Genomic DNA, 20,104 nt, shown 5'->3' on the forward strand with positions numbered 1-20,104 from the left:
TCTGCTCGTCAGACCTTCAGGTCTTTCCAGGCAAGCCACTTGCATCTCGGCAACTCTCCCCGGCAACCGACCTGGCAACCGCGGAACCTTTCATCTCCCACAAAGCCCTGCTCAGATCTGCTGCCGGTAAATGCTTGGGGGGTGGAGGGGGGCTGATTAGTACGTGCGTGTGCGTGTGTGTGTGTGTGTGTGCGTGCATGCGTGCGTTAGCGTAAGCTCCTGAGAATGGGTAATTAATTTTCTCATTCAGGTCTGCCTGCTTCACTCCAGTGCCCAGCACAGTAACTGTATTTGTCACTCAGGGGCGCTATCACCCCCACACACCCCAACCATCTCTCAAACACACACACACCACCCCGGCACTCACTCAAACACACACAAACACGTACAGGGCCTTTCTGTCCTTCTCTCACTGCATAGAAGGCCAGACGTCTATCACAAATGCGTGCAAACACACACACCACATGCAGACACACGCACACACAGCGAAGCCAATAAAACCCACACAGCCATTGAAGTACATACACACAAACATAGAGCGAAGCAGGAAACCCACTCACAACTATTGAAGAAATACACACAAATTGAAACACATAAACACATAGCCAACGATGCATAAATAAACACACACACGGCCTTAACTTATGCTGGCATATACCTACTTGTATGCACGCACTCAAAAACACACACTCACATGCAATGGCCTTATAGCTTACCCATGCATGCATACACACACACATGCACACACACAGCTCATCGATATAAACAAGTACGTGCATACACAACTTCTTAAAAAGACCACTTGGGCTTAAACATACACCACTACACACACATGCCATACAAACATATGTCCCATTACACGCTGTGTTTTCATACAACGAGTGTTGCAAGGGACCACACGTGTTAACACAGGGCAGATGCTATTCAGAGTCTGCAGCACCACTGAGAAGAAAACAAACAAGGAAACACACACACACACACATGCTCGAACACGAGCACACACACACACACACACACACACACACACACACCTTAAAGTGTCTCAGCACTCTGGACTAACAAAGTAGCACATAGTTGAAAGAAAGGGTGAGAAAGAGGAACATAGTGAGAGAGAGACAAAAACCAAAGAGGTTTTTAAAGTAAAGGCACGAATCGTAAAGGGCGTCCGAGCCCACAACTCAGTAATTAGAGGCCTGTGAAGAGGATGGAAAGGAGGAAATCAGAGAGAGAGAGAGAACTAGCTGGGCTCGGAGAATGAGAGAGAGAGAGGGGGATTTTTTGAGGGAGGTGTTTAAGAGAGGAGTTGCATCCTCCTCTGTCTCTCCCTCTCTCTCTCCCTCTCTATTTTAAATTCCTCTGTCGTTACCACCCCCCCTCCCCCAGCAGGGTTAAACGATTCTCTTCGCTCTGTCGCTCCTGTCATCTATTTATCTATCTCGTCACCAAACTGCCGCGCGATCGATTTCCGCATCGACTACGAGAGACGCCGCACACACCCCATTTCCTCCTCGAGCCTCATCCTGCGTGTGAGTGTGTTTTTGTGTGTGCGCACGAGCGCGTTTGTGTGTGTGCCTCTGCATTCATGTCTGCGTGTTCGTGCGTGTGTGCATGCACACGTGTGCGTGTGTCTCTGTGTTCGTGTTTGTGCGTTCGTGTGTTTGCGTGTGTGTGTGCGTGTGTGTGTGTTTGTGTTTTCGTGTTTGCGTGTTCGTGTGTGTGTGTGCTTGTTCGTGCATGTGCGCATGTGTGTATGAGGATGTGGAGCAGAGGGCTGAACATAGACTGAATGGCATTAACAACCGACCTCGTTCCATCCCCACGGCAACCGCCTCTCCCTCGCATCCCCACGGTAACAGCGGCTGTCTCTCTCTTTGCCCCTTACGGGCTGACCTACACATTGATTGCACCCGCCGGAGAGAGGAGGAGGGGTCGTAGGCGGGTCAGGGAGGGGTCAGATGGAGTGAGAGGGAGAGGAGGAGGAGAGAGACAGATGGGGAGGGGGGGACAGTGAGAGAGAGAGAGAGAAAGAGAGAGAGAGGAGAGAGAGAGAGAGAGAGAGATAGGGGGATGTGTGTGAAAGGTTGGTGTGCCGTGTTAATCTCTAGCTGTTAAAAACAAAGCGTCAATAATGAGGTTTACACTGAGGCCTGCCCTCCAACCCGATTATCGATCCCACTGCAACCTGCGTGCATACACACACACACAGGCATGAACGCATTCACACACACACACACACGAGCACCCGTTGCTTGTTGTTCCAATTTCCTTGCATGATTGTACATCCTTGGCTGAAGAAACAGTGGGAGGATTAAATCTTCCCATATCCGGTACAAGTATGGAGAACCCATGACAGACCCCCCCCCCCCCCCCCCCCCCCCCCCCCCCCCCCCCCCCCCCACCCCCCCCCCCCCCCCCCCCCCCCCTTCTCTCTGTTTACATCTGTTGAGTAGCTAACTGCTAAAAGTTCATTGTTACAGTGGGTTTGGAATACCAGAGCGAGCGTGTGTGCGTGCGTGCGTGTGTGTGTGTGTGTGTGTGTGTGTGTGTGTGTGTGTGTGTGTGTGTGTGTGTGTGTGTGTGTACGTGCGTGTGTATCAGCTGTGCCAAAATGCTCATCTGTATCATTTGAGGCCTGCAGGGTTCACACCTGCGGCTCCTGGGACTACGTACCAACAGCTCCCCCTCAGCTTATCACGGGGAGATAAGGTACCAGAGCTTTTCTGCTCTGATGGTGTGATATATCGCTCTAGCTGTCTGTCTGTCTGTCTGTCTATGATATCTTCCTCCGTATCTCTTTAATGATTAACTTGGTAAGGCTTAATTGCTACACTAAAATTTCTCTCTCTGTCTCTCTCCTCTATGCCCAAATCTAATCTAGTGGATTCTCTTCCTGTACCTTAAACGAATCGCCACCCCAGTTTACATTCCTGATATTCCATCTTTTTATATCCAGAATTCCCGTTCTCTCTCGCGCGCACACGCGATGCTTTAATACGTGCACGACCGTGCACAGAGCAGACACAGCAGGAGCCTGCAACAAACACAAAGAGTGGAAGAGAAAGAAAGAAAAGAGACAGGACAAGAAAGGAGTGTGCATGTGAGAGAGCGCGCCTGTGTGAGCGCGGAACTGCAGAATAGTGTTGGCTAACGTGAACATCACTCTAGAACGCCACGGATACACGAGCGGTGTGTCTGTGTTTGCAATTTTTCAGAAGATGCGCAAAACGCGCATGCTCAAGTGATTGAGCGCAAAAGCGAGGAAGAGAGAGAGATATATTTTAGAAGGAGAGGGCAGGAACGTGTGCGTTTGCGCTTTTGTCGGGAACAGAATGCGCGCGCGCGCGCGTGCGTGATTGATTGTGCGAGTCTCGGAAAGCTTTCAGCTGAGACCGCCTCTATTAAACAGGGCTGCCTTCCACCAATTAGACAGAAAAAGAGACGGGGGGCGGGGGTCGAAGCTCAGCAGTTGGCTGGTGCTTTCACAGAACTAAATTACAGATCAATTAAAAAGGAGAGAGAGTTTCACTCAAACCTCCTCCCAACCGTCGAATACGGAGAAACCCAACTGGGGACAGAATGCGCTCTCTCTCTCTCTCTCTCTCTCTCTCTCTCTCTCTCTCTCTCTCTCTCTCTCTCTCTCTCTCTCTCTTTCTAGCTCTTTTTATGTAACCTGCTGTTGTCGTGCCATTCCTTCATGGTCTAAGAGGGCTACCACACCTTGGTCCAAACGCAATCCCACTTTCAGTCCAACATTAGAGTCCAAACCCAGCAGCTCCGTGGTGTCCACCTGTCCTTGGAGCTGGCGAGCATTGCTAATTAATTGCAACTGCACACGCGGGTGGCGCATGTGCCTCCTAGTCACGATCCATCCAACTGCACCGCAATATCTATTTCAATTTGAATTTCAGTAAAGGGCGTTCTGACTGGTAGCACGTAGGCAGTAAAAGCTCCCCGTGACTGTGCGACTATTTGATTTCCTCCTCCCTCCCGGCGTGATATCGCCTGTCCAGGTGTTGTCACCTGGAAATTATGGCACGTTCTCGAACCTTTGGTCATCTCGAGATCCAAAAGAGCATTTAAGTTTGCGTTTGCGTTCCTGACGGTTTAGTCCGAATTGTTCCGCATATCTTAAAAAAAAAAAATTGAGCCTCCCTCGGCACGCTGTCGGTAAGCATGTGGGTTGTTTGTAGAAGGTTTGCAGCGAGTGAACGAAGAGGCGTACTGACTGAGGCACGCGGGCGCGCACCGGCGCTGCCCGCGCTGCTGAGTCCGTGCCACGCGCGCCCCAGCTGCTTCAGCTGTCTTTAAAAGTTAAGAATCTGTCTGCGGTATAAGTGCAGCCGAAGGTCCCACATAAACCTGTTTTTGCTTTTGGTAGCGGACTCATAATACCAACAGTAATAATACTGATAGTAATTGTTAACTAACTGCTTGTTCTTGTTTTTAATAGCCAATACATTTCTTTGGATATTTGATATCCATACCCAAGAGAAAACACTGGAATGATAATCGTAATTAGGACTACTTTTATATTTTCTTAGAATGTCAGAAGGTTTATGAATTAACATTTTGCTTTCAGATTTCATTCTCTGTCTTTTATGGATGGTCGTTAGCAGGGTGCTCGAGGACGGAACTTGTGATTCGTAAAGTGTGTGCGCGCGCGCGCGGCAGTGACGGCGCGTCGCACAAACACTCGCGCGGTCGATACGCGCCGAAGAGCAGCGGGAACTGAAATATGAGGAGAACAGGAAAGACTCTAATGGAACAGACGCAGAAGAGAGTGTGGGAAAGGGAGAGCGAGGGGGACGGTGAGGGAGAGGGCAGTTTTTGAAATGTGGTTATTTACACTGCTTCTCGGGATTATCAAAAACAAGAATATGCCTTCAAAGTAGCTGTGATTGTAATTGTAATTTTCACTGTAATTTTCACATCTGCGATCGAGGAACACCTGAACCGAAAATCTGTAGGCCATCAGGTTTTACCCACAATAAGAAATCTCGCATTTGTGTTTGTTTGATTTGCTAGAAGACAGTTTATCCGTTTAACCAACTTACTTACAAAATATAACTATGATTTTTAAAAATCTTGTAACTTCTCCAATTGTGCAGGTACCAGAATTTGTTTGTAAACGAGTCGTTAATGGTTCAAGAATTTGTTTGTTGGTTGGTATATTTATGGAGAAGACCAATGTCCCAGACACTGTCCCAAACACAGTGCGTTCCATGAGGACCGAACGCAATACGCACGCAGCGGTCGTTACAGTCGCATGAGAGCCGGTCCCAGGATAATAGTCACGTGTTTTTACCGAGGAACTAGTTAGTGCTACTATTGCAAAGCGTAGATGGTTGCAGAATAAGTGCAGGCGCTGTGAGTCTTGTCTCGCGGCTTTAACCTGCAGACGGAGTTCATTTGAAACTGCCTGCTAAATGAAATGCTGGTATACCTGCATCGGGCTTTCTTATTGGCTGCTGAAGAGCAATGCATCATGGGGAGGACTCCAGCGGCTCTGTCTGAGCGCTAAAAGATAATGACGATGGAGACTTGCTCTCTTTCTTTCATATTTCATCCCTCGCTCTGAAACGACTCTTATCTTTCCCCGTTCGCTTGCAACAGTCTGTCTGATCCTGGCTCGCTCTCTCTGTCTGTGTGTGTGTGTGCGTGCGTGCGTGCGTGCGTGCGTGAGTGAGTGAGTGAGTGAGTGAGTGAGAGTGAAGCAGCAGGCATTGGGAGGCCATCAAAGACTGTCAGAATGGCTCCAAGACTGTGCCAACCCTAGCAAAATTCTCTCTCTCTCTCTCTCTCTCTCTCTCTCTCTCTCTCTCTCTCTCTCTCTCTCTCTCTCTCTCTCTCTCTCTCTCTCTCTCTCTCACAATACACACCCTGCATACTACTACAAACGTTTTTGAAAACACACTTCTCAATAGTCTAATAAATACGCTACAACCGTTGTCTAAGCAGTGTGTGTGTGGTTGTGATGGGGGGGAGGGGTTGAGGCTATAAACCAGGGCTTCCCGGGTCCTGGTGCTCTGCCATCATGCAGAGTTCAAGTCCAGCACTGTTCTCACATGCCTGGTCCGGTTATTCACGTTTTTCAGTAAGGTCTCAGCATTAGAACCAGGTGTGCTAGACTAGGCTACATCAGAACATCTGTAGGACCAGACTCCAGACTGGACTACATCCCTGCTATAGAAAGTGCATCATGAGTGCACCATTACTTTGATAAAGAATTGTTGATAAAGAAATGGTTCTATAAAACACACATTACTGACACATATTAAAACTGTGTTTTTATTTATTGTAATGCAAACATTTATACATAAACAATTAATGCACCAAATAAGAGCATTAAAGCATTTAAATCTACATTCACCAGACCTGTAGTGTGGTGATTAAAATCGAATTTTCATAGGTAAGATTGGCTCCTACATGTGTAGAGTAATTGAAGGACTTTGTCGTCTAAGAAGAAAGGTGATTGTCAGCTGATTACATAGTGACATAAAAACAGATCCCCGTCTCTCTCTCTGTCTGTCTCTTCAGCCCTTGCTGTGATCGCTGTCTTTTAATTTCCTTGTGACGCATGCTTTCTCTCTGTCTAACATTTTGTGGATGTATTCATTTTATCCCTTTTATCTTTCGCCATCGTTTTTCTTCACACAATTTTCTTCTCTCTCCTAGTCCTCACTGTTAGGGAAGACAATATGCTCTCTCTCTCTCGCTCTCCTTTCTTCTCTCTTTGCTTTCTTGGGTTTCATGCGTGTAAAACTCCATTTAAATGTTTTGGAGATAAAAAGAAAACACAAGTATCGAGATGCGCGAAGCCTCAATAAATAAATAAAGAAATATTTTTTCAAAAAAACACAGGCTTGCATGCAAACACACGCGCCATCTGAAAAGTACGTGTGCCCGTACCTGCACATGTACGCGCGCACAGACGCACACCAGCAGACGAACACTCGTATATACACAGACGCATGCGCGGAAACAATTCCCACCTATGCGCTACGAATAAGCAAAAATGGTGCTGCCACTGCAACAGTGTGTGCGTAGACCTGAGATCGCTGTTACACTCAGTGTGTGATCAACAGTAAGCATGCTAAATGCTAACAGCTCTCCGCACGGCTTCAGGCCGTCTGGCGACAGCGAGAAGACGAAGGTGAGCCTCGTCCCAGCCTCCACGCGGGCCTAAGCAACTGGCTATTTACGAACAGTTACTGTTATTTACGGTTCACAGAGGAAAAGCGGAGAGAACGAGAGACGCCTATAAAGGACGTTCCGTCAGACATCCTTCACGCACAGGAACGCAGCCTGCGATCCAGCTGGTCGGGCAGCAGTAAAGGACGCGCACGTTACCCTTCAGTATCCTGCGGCGTGCGCGCGCGTGCTAATGCGCGCGCTCCATGTTTCATCTTTATGCTTCGATGAGCTTCACTTGCGCCCTTATCAATATTTAAACGGACATTTAACACCTGTGTCCGACGCAGTACCGAAGTTCCGAAGTTCCTCCAAACTCCCTGTCATTTAAAAGAGGAAACTTAAAAAAAATGATAATAATGATAATATCGAGAACCAGTCATCATGAGTAACAATAATCGTTGGCACTTTCTTGGTAAACCATTTCTGGCACGTGCTCAATGAAAAGCCCAAAGACGACCTGGGCGGCCAGAGACTGAGGTAAATGGATAAAACTTTGATGCACGAATAGAAAAGGGGGAAATGTCATTGCCACAACGCCGCGGGACAGGCTAGAATCCGCCGAGCCCGTGCTTGATACGACGCGCTGCCAATTTGGCAGCTGGTGCGAGCGTCCCCCTCCTCCTCTGTATCTCTCCCCCTTCCCGTCTCGCTCTATCTCGCACGCTCGGTTTCGCTCTTAGATCAAAGAGGCGCGCGGAGCGATATTGAGGAATTCCATTTGCGGTGCGCTTTTAATAGCTGCGGCGGCACACGCGAACGCGAGAAAGTACCTGATGAAAAGAGCGAGAGGGAAAAAAAGCGAGAGAGAGAGAGAGAGAGAGAGAGAGAGAGAGAGAGAGAGAGAGAGAGAGAGAGAATTAAAGGAAGCATCAGATGTCCCAAGGACAAGTGAGCAGGGAGAGAACATCAAACGGTTATCGCCGGCGGTGCGGATTGGTGTGTGTGTGTGTGTGTGTGTGTGTGTGTGTGTGTGTGTGTGTGTGTGTGTGTGTGTGTGTGTGTGTGTGTGTGTGTGTGTGTGTGTCTCTCTCTCTCTCTCGCCCTCTCTCTCCCTCACTCACTCATTCATGCACCCACTCACTCTCTCACTCAAACACACACACACACACACACACACACACACACACACACACACACACACACACACACGCACACACACACAGAGGTTGGTGCCCAGTGCGCTATGCTAGCAGATGGTTACCTCAGCGTAGCCCCGGCCGGCACATCAATGGTTTATGTGCGTGTAGCTCTGCTCGCGTTTATCCCAGTGCCGCACTCCCACTGTGAGGCAAACGGCTGAAACCTGACCCGCTTCAGTGAAGACTCTGGCTCCGACGCTGGAGCAGCCCGAGGCTCTGCCGTTAAACGCTGAGCATGGAGGAGGAGAGAGATCTGAAGTCAATGAAGAAAGAATGAAGTTGCTGTGCTGTGTTGGGAGGTTAGGTGTCCCAGAGGACCGTGGGTCAGGAACGCCGCACTGGGGGATTATAGAGGCACTCTGGGCTTCTGTGTCTGCAAAAAAAAAAAAAAAAAAAAAAAAAAAGGTTGTGTCCTGCCAAGTTCATCACAGACCAGCACCTCCCACACACAGGCAGTGGGTCAGTTCCGTAAAGTGAGATCCCACCCACAAAACAGCCAGTGGGTCAGTGCCATGCCATGCCCCCACCCCTGCCCAAAAACAATAGCACAGGGTCAGATCCATGCAGTGGGTTACCCCCCTCCAATACATGCAGGAAGTGAGTGGGTTCTGTGCAGTGGGGGGGGGGTCAATTTTGTACAGTGGGGGTCAGTTCCATACAGTGTGGGTCAGTTTTGTAAAGTGGGGGTCAGTTCCATACAGTGTGGGTCAGTTCCATACAGTGGGGGTCAGTTCCGTACAGTGTGGGTCAGTTTTGTAAAGTGGGGGTCAGTTCCATACAGTGGGGGTCAGTTCCATACAGTGGGGTCAGTTTTGTACAGTGGGGGTCAGTTCTATACAGTGGGGGTCAGTTCCGTACAGTGTGGGTCAGTTTTGTAAAGTGGGGGTCAGTTCCATACAGTGGGGGTCAGTTCCATACAGTGGGGTCAGTTTTGTACAGTGGGGGTCAGTTCCATACAGTTGGGGTTAGTTCCGTACAGTGGGGGTCAGTTTTGTAAAGTGGGGGTCAGTTCCATACAGTGGGGTCAGTTCCATACAGTGGAGGTTAGTTCCGTACAGTGTGGGTCAGTTCCATACAGTGGGGGTCAGTTCCATACAGTGGGGGTCAGTTCCGTACAGTGTGGGTCAGTTTTGTAAAGTGGGGGTCAGTTCCATACAGTGGGGGTCAGTTCCATACAGTGGGGTCAGTTTTGTACAGTGGGGGTCAGTTCCATACAGTGGGGGTCAGTTCCGTACAATGGGGGTCAGTTTTGTAAAGTGGGGGTCAGTTCCATACAGTGGGGGTCAGTTCCATACAGTGGGGTCAGTTTTGTACAGTGGGGGTCAGTTCCATACAGTGGGGGTCAGTTCCATACAGTGGGGTCAGTTTTGTACAGTGGGGGTCAGTTCCATACAGTGGGGGTTAGTTCCGTACAGTGTGGGTCAGTTTTGTAAAGTGGGGGTCAGTTCCATACAGTGGGGTCAGTTCCATACAGTGGAGGCTCTGTCTGGTGGATCTGCAGCCTCTAAGCCTTGTTTGTTGACCTCAGATCACACCCGCCCTCATCACAAGCATGCGCGCGCACACAGACACAGACACACACACACACACACACACACACACACACACACACACACACACACACACACACACACAAGCACATGTCGCACACAGAAATAAACACACCCACACACAAACACACACAGAGCCACACCCCAGGTCTCTCCCACCAGCCGGTTTATATGGCCTTTCTCAGGCTGTGTGTGTGTGTGTCTGTGTCTGTGTGAGGGAATGCGAGTCTGTGTGTGCGTGTGTAGCCTGTGGCTTTGATCTGCAGCTGAAGGGTACTCACAGGCCAAATCTCCAACTACGTGAGAGTCTGCTCCCCAGCTGGATAGAGAGAAAGAGAGAGAGACAGAGAGAGAGGGGGAGTGACAGAGGAGAGAGAGAGAGAGAGAGCGAGAGAGGGAGCGATGGCGGGAAGGGAGGGGGGAATTCCTCCCCTGCTTTGGGAATTGGGACACGCCGGCTGATGCTATTAATATATCGAGCACTGTGGCCCCTTGAGGGAGAGGAGGGGAGAGAGAGAGAGAGAGAGAGAGAGAGAGAGAGAGGGTGAGAACAGAAGATGAAATGAGTCTGATGGCTGTGTGATGGCTTGAGAGGTGTGAGCAGAAAAACTGTGTGTGTGTGTGTGTGTGTGTGTGTGTGTGTGTGTCTGTCTGTCTGTCTGTGTGTCTCTGCGTGTGTATGTGGTTCATGAATCATGTTGGTGAAGGAACTTTGATACCAAATAGCGAATACTGCGTCATCACTTGATGAGTAACCTGTGTGAGTTCAAATTAGCCCGTGAGCCATTTCTGACTCCAGTGGAGACCTTTCCAAAATAGTATAATGAACAGGGCGTGCGCATGCTTGTGAGGGTGCGCAACACACACCCGAACGCAAGGGTGACGCTGGAAAGGAGGAACGGTGCGAAGCGTGAGCACGGAAGCCCATGGCTGTCCACCCAGTCCGCGAATGCGAAGCCACTCCCAGGTGGGCCGGTTAGCAGAGGTCCTCTAACCTTGACACCGGGCATTTCCCCGGCTCACAGACGGCTCCGGCGTCAAAGCCTCCGTCTCAACACCTCGACGAGAAAACGGGTTCTTTCGCTGGCCAATTGTCTTCGGCCGTAACCCAAATCCGGCATCGAACATTCCTCAGAAGCTGCGACTGGTTCGTTTTTAAATGGCCCCTTTTTTAAAAGGCTGGCCAGTCGACAGTCCTGGGGCCGCTTTCCTCTTGCGTCAGCCGCACCTGGCGGAGTAATCAGCACCAGAGCCTGCGTTCTCCCCAGCTGTCACCAGTTTCCCCCCGTCAGGCCTGGACTTGGCACGCTTGTGCCAATTGGTTGCGCGCATTAGTCCGTGAAGGCAGCCGGCAGGTAAATCCCGCCCCGCTCTAACTCTGCCCGTTTAATTCTCCCTTTGAAGCTTGCCCCCACCCCTCCGACCCCTCTGCCTCCCACTTCCCCCCCCCCCCCGCCCTGCCCCCCATCCCCTGGGGCGCGAGGGCGGATTCCGTTACCGCGGCGCCGCTTGCCCGAGTCGCGCGGCTGCCGGCGCAGAGGGCGAGCCACCCTGGCGCGGCAGCGTGATCCGGAGAAGCCCCGCCCTGAGGTCCCTGCGGGGAGGGAGGCGGGGTCAGCGTCGCCCGCGGAGACAGGGGGTGGGCGGGGGTGGTGGAGAGAGCGAGAGAGCGACAGAGAGAGAGAGAGAGAGAGAGAGTGGGAGGGAGCGATGTCTAAGGTGGAGGTTGGGGGGGAAAGCCCTGGAACAGAAAGAGGAAGGGAGCACGAGAGAAGGAAAGGCGGGGGAGGAGGGGGGGGGGGAGAGAGAGAGAGAGAGAGAGAGAGAGAGAGAGAGGGAACGAGGGATTTGGCTCTTTATCTCTCTGCCGCTGTGCTTCGCCAGTAAGCAGGATTAATGGGGCTGTCTGAGCGCGAGCCAGGTACAACACACACACACACGCACACACGCACCACAGGATGACACACATACACACGCTGCCTACAGGCTGTCATGCACGCACACACTCAAGCGCTCACACACAGGCACACCCACAGACCACAACCATGCACATGCACACAAAACCACTGTACGCTCCTCTCTCCCTCTCTCTCTCTCTCTCCCTCCCACACACATACATACGCACACACACAAGCCACTCTCACAGTGCAGGAAGCACCTGTTTCTCACCTTTCTCTCTGTCGCTCATTCTTTTTAAGTCTCCATTCGCTCTCACCATGTCTCGTACTGTTGGGGTTTCCCTGCCACTCTTCAGAGGGCAGTGGAGGAGACCTCTCAGGAGAAATCTCAAAATCTCACGCCTTACAGGTACTGTCACCTCTCCTCTCACAGCATACACACATATCAGGACCCGCAAAATGCCACCATCTCTCAATCTTGCTCCCATGTCTCTCTCTCTCTCTCTCTCTCTCTCTCTCTCTCTCTCTCTCTCTCTCTCACACACACACACACACAGTTAATTTCATACAGTTCTCATAACTTCTCAGTTTCCTATGTTAACGTAGGAACCCTGCTAAGTACATTGCTGTCACTGCCACTACACTGGAGGAACATACCACGCAGTGTGTCTGGGTGAATAACAAGAGTGCACGACATCGCTATCGGGGACAAAAAAAAAATTTCCGACCTACCCGCACCTTTGACAGTTTTGGGGGGTTTTTGAGCACAAATTGAAAGCCAAAACCTCCCCGTTCTGCCTTCGGGCCATTTCACAGTTTCGGGAGCTAAAGATTCATGTCTCTAAACATCTTGTAGGTTTCTTATGTTAGGCTACAAACGGCATCAAATATTTCTATTTTTTTCCCATGGAGTTGTTCTGTAATGGCTTATTGCCACGGAAAGAAAGTGTGTGCGTGTGTGAGAAAAAGAGAGGGACATTATGAAAAATACTCTAGCTATTAAAGACAGACGGGCATGCTTAGCGCGGGAGTGCACGCGCGCTGTAAATGGCAGTGCACATGGCCTCTATCAATACTCCTCTCGCTCAGTCTGGTGTGGATTAGATAACCACCTTTCTCTCTGTCCGTCCGTCCATCAGACTCTCTCGCTCTCTCTCTCTCTTTCTCTCTCTCTCTCTCGCTCTCTCTCCATCGATCATTGCCCTTTAGAGTACTGAAGCACCGTTCCTGCAGCCTGTCCAGAGATTATATCTTCAGACCGCTTCGTATATTTCGTACACTGGAATAAACATATTAGGCATACAGCTGAGCAACGTGGCAATACCAGTAACAACTTTTCCCTATTTTATGTGATTTTCATAATTAGGTTTCGTAATGTTTTGTTCTGTCTCGTGTTCGTTGCTAAGTCGCTACTAATAAAGTAAGTTGCTAACATTAATTTCACTATACTTTGATTTGATTTAAAATGCTTCTCTTAGAGGCCACATCTTGAATGTAAAAATGTTATCATAGCCTCTCCAGAAACTTTAAGCGGCACTGGATGCTACAAATTGGCTCACCCTAGTGGTAAATTAGTCCTACGGTAAAGAATGTTAGATATAAATTCTTACTTTGTTGCTATGTTTATAGGCTACGTTACAATTTTGCGGTTACTAAGGACCACAGGAACTACAGCTACTTTAGATAGGCTACTATACTGGTACTGTATTACTACCATACAGTACATGGCGTGCGGTTAGTGAATATCCAGACTAAAGCTTTAATGTAGCGGCTATCTGAAGGGAGGAGCCTGTTCTGTTTTGGACTAGTGTACAGTGCAGTGATACTGAAGCAGTTAGCTGTGGGAGGGTGGTGGCTCTGTCTGGACAGATCTAGACTGAAGCTTTACTGAAGTGGTTAGCTGTGGGAGGGTGGTGGCTCTGTCTGGACAGATCCAGACTGAAGCTTTACTGAAGCAGTTAGCTGTAGGGAGGGAGGCTGCTCTGTCTAGACAGATCCAGGCTGAAGCGGTTAGTTGTGGGGAGGGAGGCTGCTCTGGTCCTAGACAGATCTAGAACAAAATGTCACTGTAGGGGCTAACGGAGCCTGCACCATTCTGGACATAATCAGAATGAAGCTTACCGGAACAGTTAGCTGTGGGTGGAGGAGGTGACTTTCTTCTGAACTCAGCCAGATTCAAGAGTTACTGAAGTGATTAGAGCAGACGGCAGTGCATTTCTGGAATCCTCTATACTCAAGCATTTCTGAAGCAGTTGGCTGTGGGAGGGAGGCAGCTCTGTCTGGACAGATCCAGACTGAAGCATGACTGAAGTGGTTAGCTGTTGCGAGGGAAGCTGCTCTGTCTGGATGGATCCAGACTGAAGTATTACTGAAGCAGTTAGCTGTGGGGAGGGAGGCTGCTCTGGTCCTAGACTGATCTAGAACACAACGTCACTGTAAGGGCTAACAGAGCCTGCACCATTCTGGACATAATCAGAGTGAAGCTTTCCAGAACAGTTAGCTGTGGGTGGAGGAGGTGACTTTCTTCTGAACTCAGCCAGATTCAAGAGTTACTGAAGTGATTAGAGCAGACGGCAGTGCATTTCTGGAATCCTCTATACTCAAGCATTTCTGAAGCAGTTGGCTGTGGGAGGGAGGCAGCTCTGTCTGGACAGATCCAGACTGAAACATGACTGAAGTGGTTAGCTGTTGCGAGGGAAGCTGCTCTGTCTGGATGGATCCAGACTGAAGTATTACTGAAGCAGTTAGCTGTGGGGAGGGAGGCTGCTCTGGTCCTAGACTGATCTAGAACACAACGTCACTGTAGGGGCTAACAGAGCCTGCACCATTCTGGACATAATCAGAGTGAAGCTTTCCAGAACAGTTAGCTGTGGGTGGAGGAGGTGACTTTCTTCTGAACTCAGCCAGATTCAAGAGTTACTGAAGTGATTAGAGCAGATGGCAGTGAATTTCTGGAATCCTCTATACTCAAGCATTTCTGAAGCAGTTGGCTGTGGGAGGGAGGCGGCTCTGTGTGGACAGATCCAGACTGAAGCATTACTGAAGTGGTTAGCTGTGGGAGGGAGGCTGCTCTGTCTGGACAGATCTAGACTGAAGCATTACTGAAGTGGTTAGCTGTGGGAGGGAGGCTGCTCTGGTCCTAGACTGATCTAGAACAAAACGTCACTGTAGGGGATAACAGAGCCTGCACCATTCTGGGCATAATCAGAGTGAAGCTTTCCAGAACAGTTAGCTGTGGGTGGAGGAGGTGACTTTCTTCTGAACTCAGGCAGATTCAAGAGTTACTGAAGTGATTAGAGCAGATGGCAGTGAATTTCTGGAATCCTCTATACTCAAGCATTTCTGACGCAGTTGGTTGTGGGGAGGAAGGCTGCTCTGTCTGGACAGATCTAGACTGAAGCATTACTGAAGTGGTTAGCTGTGAGGAGGGAGGCTGCTCTGTCTGGACAGATCCAGACTGAAGCATTACTGAAGTGGTTAGCTGTGGGAGGGAGGTGGCTCTGTCTGGGCAGATCCAGACTGAAGCATTACTGAAGTGGTTAGCTGTCGGGAGGGAGGCTGCTCTGTCTGGATGGATCCAGACTGAAGCATTACTGAAGCAGTTAGCTGTGGGGAGGGAGGCTGCTCTGGTCCTAGACTGATCTAGAACACAACATCACTGTAGGGGCTAACAGAGCCTGCACCATTCTGGACATAATCAGAGTGAAGCTTACCAGAACAGTTAGCTGTGGGTGGAGGAGGTGACTTTATTCTGAACTCAGCCAGATTCAGGAGTTACTGAAGTGATTAGAGCAGACGGCAGTGCATTTCTGGAATCCTCTATACTCAAGCATTTCTGAAGCAGTTGGCATTGGGAGGGAGGCGGCTCTGTGTGGACAGATCCAGACTGAAGCATTACTGAAGTGGTTAGCTGTGGGAGGGAGGCTGCTCTGTCTGGACAGATCTAGACTGAAGCATTACTGAAGTGGTTAGCTGTGGGAGGGAGGCTGCTCTGGTCCTAGACTGATCTAGAACAAAACGTCACTGTAGGGGCTAACAGAGCCTGCACCATTCTGGACATAATCAGAGTGAAGCTTACCAGAACAGTTAGCTGTGGGTGGAGGAGGTGACTTTATTCTGAACTCAGCCAGATTCAGGAGTTACTGAAGTGATTAGAGCAGACGGCAGTGCATTTCTGGAATCCTCTATACTCAAGCATTTCTGAAGCAGTTGGCATTGGGAGGGAGGCGGCTCTGTGTGGACAGATCCAGACTGAAGCATTACTGAAGTGGTTAGCTGTGGGAGGGAGGCTGCTCTGTCTGGACAGATCTAGACTGAAGCATTACTGAAGTGGTTAGCTGTGGGAGGGAGGCTGCTCTGGTCCTAGACTGATCTAGAACAAAACGTCACTGTAGGGGATAACAGAGCCTGCACCATTCTGGGCATAATCAGAGTGAAGCTTTCCGGAACAGTTAGCTGTGGGTGGAGGAGGTGACTTTCTTCTGAACTCAGGCAGATTCAAGAGTTACTGAAGTGATTAGAGCAGATGGCAGTGAATTTCTGGAATCCTCTATACTCAAGCATTTCTGAAGCAGTTGGTTGTGGGGAGGAAGGCTGCTCTGTCTGGACAGATCTAGACTGAAGCATTACTGAAGTGGTTAGCTGTGGGGAGGGAGGCTGCTCTGTCTGGACAGATCCAGACTGAAGCATTACTGAAGTGGTTAGCTGTGGGAGGGAGGTGGCTCTGTCTGGGCAGATCCAGACTGAAGCATTACTGAAGTGGTTAGCTGTCGGGAGGGAGGCTGCTCTGTCTGGATGGATCCAGACTGAAGCATTACTGAAGCAGTTAGCTGTGGGGAGGGAGGCTGCTCTGGTCCTAGACTGATCTAGAACACAACATCACTGTAGGGGCTAACAGAGCCTGCACCATTCTGGACATAATCAGAGTGAAGCTTACCAGAACAGTTAGCTGTGGGTGGAGGAGGTGACTTTATTCTGAACTCAGCCAGATTCAGGAGTTACTGAAGTGATTAGAGCAGACGGCAGTGCATTTCTGGAATCCTCTATACTCAAGCATTTCTGAAGCAGTTGGCATTGGGAGGGAGGCGGCTCTGTGTGGACAGATCCAGACTGAAGCATTACTGAAGTGGTTAGCTGTGGGAGGGAGGCTGCTCTGTCTGGACAGATCTAGACTGAAGCATTACTGAAGTGGTTAGCTGTGGGAGGGAGGCTGCTCTGGTCCTAGACTGATCTAGAACAAAACGTCACTGTAGGGGATAACAGAGCCTGCACCATTCTGGGCATAATCAGAGTGAAGCTTTCCGGAACAGTTAGCTGTGGGTGGAGGAGGTGACTTTCTTCTGAACTCAGGCAGATTCAAGAGTTACTGAAGTGATTAGAGCAGATGGCAGTGAATTTCTGGAATCCTCTATACTCAAGCATTTCTGAAGCAGTTGGTTGTGGGGAGGAAGGCTGCTCTGTCTGGACAGATCTAGACTGAAGCATTACTGAAGTGGTTAGCTGTGGGGAGGGAGGCTGCTCTGTCTGGACAGATCTAGACTGAAGCATTACTGAAGTGGTTAGCTGTGGGAGGGAGGCTGCTCTGGTCCTAGACTGATCTAGAACAAAACGTCACTGTAGGGGCTAACAGAGCCTGCACCATTCTGGACATAATCAGAGTGAAGCTTACCAGAACAGTTAGCTGTGGGTGGAGGAGGTGACTTTATTCTGAACTCAGCCAGATTCAGGAGTTACTGAAGTGATTAGAGCAGACGGCAGTGCATTTCTGGAATCCTCTATACTCAAGCATTTCTGAAGCAGTTGGCATTGGGAGGGAGGCGGCTCTGTGTGGACAGATCCAGACTGAAGCATTACTGAAGTGGTTAGCTGTGGGAGGGAGGCTGCTCTGTCTGGACAGATCTAGACTGAAGCATTACTGAAGTGGTTAGCTGTGGGAGGGAGGCTGCTCTGGTCCTAGACTGATCTAGAACAAAACGTCACTGTAGGGGATAACAGAGCCTGCACCATTCTGGGCATAATCAGAGTGAAGCTTTCCGGAACAGTTAGCTGTGGGTGGAGGAGGTGACTTTCTTCTGAACTCAGGCAGATTCAAGAGTTACTGAAGTGATTAGAGCAGATGGCAGTGAATTTCTGGAATCCTCTATACTCAAGCATTTCTGAAGCAGTTGGTTGTGGGGAGGAAGGCTGCTCTGTCTGGACAGATCTAGACTGAAGCATTACTGAAGTGGTTAGCTGTGGGGAGGGAGGCTGCTCTGTCTGGACAGATCCAGACTGAAGCATTACTGAAGTGGTTAGCTGTGGGAGGGAGGTGGCTCTGTCTGGGCAGATCCAGACTGAAGCATTACTGAAGTGGTTAGCTGTCGGGAGGGAGGCTGCTCTGTCTGGATGGATCCAGACTGAAGCATTACTGAAGCAGTTAGCTGTGGGGAGGGAGGCTGCTCTGGTCCTAGACTGATCTAGAACACAACATCACTGTAGGGGCTAACAGAGCCTGCACCATTCTGGACATAATCAGAGTGAAGCTTACCAGAACAGTTAGCTGTGGGTGGAGGAGGTGACTTTATTCTGAACTCAGCCAGATTCAGGAGTTACTGAAGTGATTAGAGCAGACGGCAGTGCATTTCTGGAATCCTCTATACTCAAGCATTTCTGAAGCAGTTGGCATTGGGAGGGAGGCGGCTCTGTGTGGACAGATCCAGACTGAAGCATTACTGTAGTGGTTAGCTGTGGGAGGGAGGCTGCTCTGTCTGGACAGATCTAGACTGAAGCATTACTGAAGTGGTTAGCTGTGGGAGGGAGGCTGCTCTGGTCCTAGACTGATCTAGAACACAACGTCACTGTAGGGGATAACAGAGCCTGCACCATTCTGGGCATAATCAGAGTGAAGCTTTCCGGAACAGTTAGCTGTGGGTGGAGGAGGTGACTTTCTTCTGAACTCAGGCAGATTCAAGAGTTACTGAAGTGATTAGAGCAGATGGCAGTGAATTTCTGGAATCCTCTATACTCAAGCATTTCTGAAGCAGTTGGTTGTGGGGAGGAAGGCTGCTCTGTCTGGACAGATCTAGACTGAAGCATTACTGAAGTGGTTAGCTGTGGGGAGGGAGGCTGCTCTGTCTGGACAGATCTAGACTGAAGCATTACTGAAGTGGTTAGCTGTGGGAGGGAGGCTGCTCTGGTCCTAGACTGATCTAGAACAAAACGTCACTGTAGGGGCTAACAGAGCCTGCACCATTCTGGACATAATCAGAGTGAAGCTTACCAGAACAGTTAGCTGTGGGTGGAGGAGGTGACTTTATTCTGAACTCAGCCAGATTCAGGAGTTACTGAAGTGATTAGAGCAGACGGCAGTGCATTTCTGGAATCCTCTATACTCAAGCATTTCTGAAGCAGTTGGCATTGGGAGGGAGGCGGCTCTGTGTGGACAGATCCAGACTGAAGCATTACTGAAGTGGTTAGCTGTGGGAGGGAGGCTGCTCTGTCTGGACAGATCTAGACTGAAGCATTACTGAAGTGGTTAGCTGTGGGAGGGAGGCTGCTCTGGTCCTAGACTGATCTAGAACAAAACGTCACTGTAGGGGATAACAGAGCCTGCACCATTCTGGGCATAATCAGAGTGAAGCTTTCCGGAACAGTTAGCTGTGGGTGGAGGAGGTGACTTTCTTCTGAACTCAGGCAGATTCAAGAGTTACTGAAGTGATTAGAGCAGATGGCAGTGAATTTCTGGAATCCTCTATACTCAAGCATTTCTGAAGCAGTTGGTTGTGGGGAGGAAGGCTGCTCTGTCTGGACAGATCTAGACTGAAGCATTACTGAAGTGGTTAGCTGTGGGGAGGGAGGCTGCTCTGTCTGGACAGATCCAGACTGAAGCATTACTGAAGTGGTTAGCTGTGGGAGGGAGGTGGCTCTGTCTGGGCAGATCCAGACTGAAGCATTACTGAAGTGGTTAGCTGTCGGGAGGGAGGCTGCTCTGTCTGGATGGATCCAGACTGAAGCATTACTGAAGCAGTTAGCTGTGGGGAGGGAGGCTGCTCTGGTCCTAGACTGATCTAGAACACAACATCACTGTAGGGGCTAACAGAGCCTGCACCATTCTGGACATAATCAGAGTGAAGCTTACCAGAACAGTTAGCTGTGGGTGGAGGAGGTGACTTTCTTCTGAACTCAGCCAGATTCAGGAGTTACTGAAGTGATTAGAGCAGACGGCAGTGCATTTCTGGAATCCTCTATACTCAAGCATTTCTGAAGCAGTTGGCATTGGGAGGGAGGCGGCTCTGTGTGGACAGATCCAGACTGAAGCATTACTGAAGTGGTTAGCTGTGGGAGG

The 20,104-nt window shown here is 49.8% G+C and overlaps 1 long non-coding RNA gene across 1 annotated transcript in view; it reads right to left on the reverse strand.

Moving 5' to 3' along the window:
* The window catches only part of LOC113585717, a 35,366-nt gene extending 25,146 nt beyond the window's left edge, over nt 1-10,220 (reverse strand). Inside the window, exons 1-2 of the long non-coding RNA XR_003411546.2 lie at nt 10,165-10,220; nt 8,396-8,706 (exon numbers count right to left, since the gene is read on the reverse strand). This is a non-coding gene — a long non-coding RNA (uncharacterized LOC113585717). The remainder of the gene's footprint in view (nt 1-8,395; nt 8,707-10,164) is intronic.
* Between the last annotated feature and the right edge of the window lie 9,884 nt (nt 10,221-20,104).

Source organism: Electrophorus electricus, chromosome 21 (assembly GCF_013358815.1).
Source record: "Electrophorus electricus isolate fEleEle1 chromosome 21, fEleEle1.pri, whole genome shotgun sequence".
Lineage (NCBI taxonomy): Eukaryota > Metazoa > Chordata > Actinopteri > Gymnotiformes > Gymnotidae > Electrophorus > Electrophorus electricus.